Raw genomic sequence first — 5,000 nt, 5'->3', positions numbered from 1 at the left:
ATGAGTTGGCATATCAAGAACTAGATCTACTGATAACCGAGGTCACAAATAGCTCCAACCAGTATGACGGATAAATATTCTCAAACATATTGAAACAATATGATCCTACAAACTGAAGCAAGTCTGTGGAAAACATTATCAAAATAATAGAAGAAATTCCAAAGAAGACCCAGGTGATAAAGAAACTTATAAAGAAAGTTTACATCACTCAGCACATTCCATTCAAGAATAATAAAAAGTCCAATATGGTGAATGTGCTAATTGATTCGTTAGGAAAAAAGAATGCTAAAATGGTGCAATATATGTAAGATATGGAACAGTATTCTTAACCCGCAACAATTATTAATTCTAAGGAGATGCAATGTATGCCACGTACCAACACACCCTAATTGTGCTGAAAAGCAAAAAAAAAAAAAAAAAAAATAAGTACTAAAGACACAAAGGTATTCTGCTCAACATGCTTAGTATGGATATAAGATATAATCAAGTCGAGACTAAATCTGCAATTAGAAGAAAAAGAAGAAGAAAAAGAATAAGAAGAAGAAAAATAAGAAGTGAAAAATGAACAGGTTATGTGTAAGGATGCAGAGGAAATCATTGATACAACATACGATGCCATTCAACAACATACTTACGTAGAAATTGATTATCCTATGGAAACAAATAATAGACCCAAAAGACTCTACTCAGACCTACATACTTTTAGGGAAGAGCAAGAACAAGAAAAAAAAGAAAAGAAAGATATAGTCTGCAATTCACTGAAAAGAAGGAATTGCATATTAGGCGAAAGATGCTACTACAAGCATCCAAAGATATGCCATAAATATGAAATGTATGGAAAATGTGCATATTTAGACGGATATGGAGACGAATGCAGAGATCTCCATCCAAAAATATGCAAAAACCTGAAAGAAGGAAAAGGATGCAAATTCAATAAATAATTTCGATATATGCATCCTGCAACCATGAATGAAAGTTAGAAAACTCAGCAAACAGAGAAGAAAAATGAAAGCAAAAATGAAAAAAAAAAAGCCGAGTATATACTGCGCTATGCACAAAAGGCCCCAAGATATGATGCCTGTCAATCCAAATATGCACAATTAGAGCCCAACTACAAAGAATGCATCTATAATGCCAGGGGTTGGTGCGGATATGGGGATAATTGTAGGTATACACACAAAAATAAATAAGGAGGCGAAAGAGCAAATGTAATAGAAAAGTTGGATTTTTTTAATGGCAGAATTCCTGGAAATGAAGAAAAGAACATCATATCAGAACAGGAAGGAAGCGTGGGAGAATGCATATTATTACCAATATTAAATAATGGGGATGAAACACAAATACGCAGGGTTTAGTTACGAGTAACTCTAAAAAAAAAAAAAATAGAACTCTTAGAAGAACTAACCTAAATTGGAAAAATAGACATGTTAAATATAAGTGAAACATGGTATTCCCACGAGACTGGCAGTGACGACCAGATATAGGGTTTCCAAACATATAGATCAGACAGAACAAACAGGAATCGAGGGGGAACCGCAATATATAGAAGAGACATAAATCAAGGAAAAGTGTATGAAAAATACAGCAACAGAGAATGTGAATTGATTGTGGTAGAATTTGAGTATGAGAAATTAGTAAATATTGTAGTCTACAGACCCCAAATTCTAAGGAGTTTGACATAATAATAGAACAAATAGATGATATATGTAGAAACCATGAAGTCTGGAATATACTCCTATCCGGAGATTTTAACTTTCCTTTCGTGTATTGGAAAGAACGGATAGAAGAAAGTGGTTGGATATATACATATAAAAAAAGAGTAATAGTCGTGCAGAAGATAGGAGACAGTTTGAAAAGCTTAAAGATATGTTATTAGAACTTAATGTGCGACAAATAAACCACATTCCAACAAGAAAGGACAATGTCCTAGATTTAGTATTTGTGAATGAGGTGAATTATGTTAAAGAAATAATAGCTTATAACACGGGAATTTCAGACCACAATGTCATAAAATTAATAGTCCATTCCAAAGCAAGTTAGCACAGAGAAAAACAAAGCATAAAACGATGGGAAGGATATGGGAAATGTAATTTCTATGTTAAGAATATGAAATGGTCAGAAATAAATGAAGAATTAAACAGATTGGAAAAATGTATTAGCACGTGATAATATGCAGGTAAATACGGATATATTATACAAAATACTGAAGAAAATTGTTGAAAAATATGTATAAAAAAAAAGAAAAAATAAACATCAGACATGCATACCAAGAGACAGAAGGATCTTATTTCAGAAAATTAGAAAGTGGAAGAAAAATCTTGCTAAAGAAAATAATTTATGGAAATTATGGAAATAAAAAGTAAGGTAGAAAATGCAGAAAAAAAGATTATACGATCGAAAGAAAATGAAAAAAAGGGACTTAGAAGAAAGGACATTCCAACATATCAAGAAAAACCACAAAGTACTTTACTCCTATGCATAAAGGATGACTAAAGGGAGATTAGAAATAGGCCCTCTGAGAATTGAAGGATGGCTAACAAATAAAAAAAAGGAAATATGCAACATATTAGCAGAAAAATATGAGTGAGATCACGCCAAGAATTGCGAATGAGAATAATAAAACAGAAATGAGAGAAGAAAATAGTGAATATCTAACGTATATAGATATTAATGAAGCAGATATTATGCAGGATATAAGCAAAACAAAAAATGGATCAGCGGTCGGGCCAGATGGAGTTCGAGCAATTTTGTTACAAAAAATGCACACATTATCCCGAAGCCACTTGCAATATTGCTAAGAGGAAGTGTAGATATGAGCGAGATATATGTTAAACATAAATTAACATATATAACCCCTATTTTCAATAGTGTATGAAACGGTAATAATAAAGAAACTAGTGAATCATTTGGTTAAAAATAATTTGTTTTATATAGGTCAACACGGTTTTGTGCCCGGAAAAAGTACACAAACCCAACTGATAGCAAACTATGAAAACATATATAAAATATAATAAAGGAAAAAGAAACAGATGTGGTATATCTAGATTTTGTAAAAGCCTTTGACAAGGTAGACCATAATATATTAGAGAAAAAAATGAGAAAGCATAAGATTAAGGGAAAGATAGGAAAATGGATAAAAGAATTTCTACAAAACAGAAAACAAATAGTGGTTGCATATGACGAGAAATCAGATGAAGCTTAGGTAATATCTGGCGTGCCACAGGGTACGGTTTCAGCTGCACTGCTGTTTGTTATTATGATCTCAGACAAAGACTATAATGTTAAAGACTCTGTAGTGAAAAGTTTCGCCGATGATACAAGAATAAGTAGAGAAATTACTTGTGATGAAGATAGGAACTCATTACAAAGAGATATAAACAAAATATATGATTGGGCGGAGGTAAATAGGATGGTATTTAACTCCGATAAGTTCGAGTCAATAAATTATGGAAACAGAGAAAAAATGGTATATGCATACAGGGGACCTAATAACGAGACAATCACAAACAAGGAAACAATTAAAGACCTTGGTGTAATGTTAAACAGGAATATGTTATGCAACGACCAAATAGCAATACTGTTATCTAAATATAAAGCAAACATGGGAATGCTATTCAGACATTTTAAAATAAGAAAAGCTGAACACATGATTATGCTGTACAAAACTTGAGTACCACAATATGATATGGTACCTACACTACCAAAAGGATATTTCACAAATAGAGAGTGTAAAAAGATCCTTTACTGCTAGAATAGAAGAAGTTAAGGACCTTGACTACTGGGAAAGACTGCAATCTTTAAAATTATACAGTCTAAAAAGGAAAATAGAACGCTACATGATCATACAAGCATGGAAAAAAAATTTAAGGAATTACGGAGGACATCATGGAGCTAGAAATATCAGAAGAAGCAAGCCGAGGTAGATTAATAGTGTCCAAAACTATACCAGGAAAACTAAGGAAGGTACACAGGACATTAATCCACTATGCACCAGCATGATAATGCTACGACTCTTTAATGCGCTGCCAGCTCATCTAAGAAACATATCAAGAGTGAGCGTAGATGTGCTTGAGAATAAGCTCGATAAACTCCTAAGATGTATCCCAGACCACCCAAGACTGGAAGATGCAAAATACACCGGAAGATGCGTAAGCAACTCTCAGGTGGATATACGAGGTGCCTCACAATGAGGGACCTTGGGGAACCAAAACCTTGAATAAGGCAATAAGGTAAGGCTCTCTCTCTCTCTCTCTTTACATTGCAAAAAAATCTTTTAATATCCTCATCATGGGCATTATCGAGTGACTGACTTCAACGTTGTCACTATTTTATTTCACATATTGTTGTTCACAGCCTTCCTTACTATTAAGGTGAGGTTCGGCCCCCATTTACTACTGTAGTGTTTAGTATTATTGGCTGATGTGATGACCTTTAATGATTTATAACAAAATAAATAAGAAAAATCAATATGAAAGTGCATTGAAACTGGAAATTAAACTGTCTGATATCACGCGGACTTAGTGAGTAACAGGGGCCTTGACTCAAAAGGACTAATGATAAAGAAAATATAAAGTTAGGCTTCAATACAGAGAAGTAACAGATAGACGAAGTATACTAAGAAATGACTACAATGTTAGAACATGTAAAGTTGCATAAGGGCAAATATTTAATGCATTCCCCTCCTTGTGAATTTTCTACAAAAGATAAATAAATGAAAATATAATGAGTAGATACAACCAATGGAATGTCGACGATACAGAATTCATATATTTCTGCTGGATTATCATTTATGACAATATGATATAGCCTTTCGATATACAAAACAATAAAAGTTTATTGACAGAAACCCAAGGTATTTATTTGAAAAAATATATTCAAAACATTAGAATAAACACGAATACAAACACACATGGAAGTGAACTATTAAAATAGTATTGCTCCCAATAACCACGAGAAAATACATCCATTTCCGCGTTGATCAGTTGTGCTGGGGAGAAGGT

Source organism: Palaemon carinicauda, chromosome 5 (assembly GCF_036898095.1).
Source record: "Palaemon carinicauda isolate YSFRI2023 chromosome 5, ASM3689809v2, whole genome shotgun sequence".
In the NCBI taxonomy this organism is placed as follows: Eukaryota; Metazoa; Arthropoda; class Malacostraca; order Decapoda; family Palaemonidae; genus Palaemon; species Palaemon carinicauda.
This window is presented reverse-complemented; position numbering follows the sequence as displayed.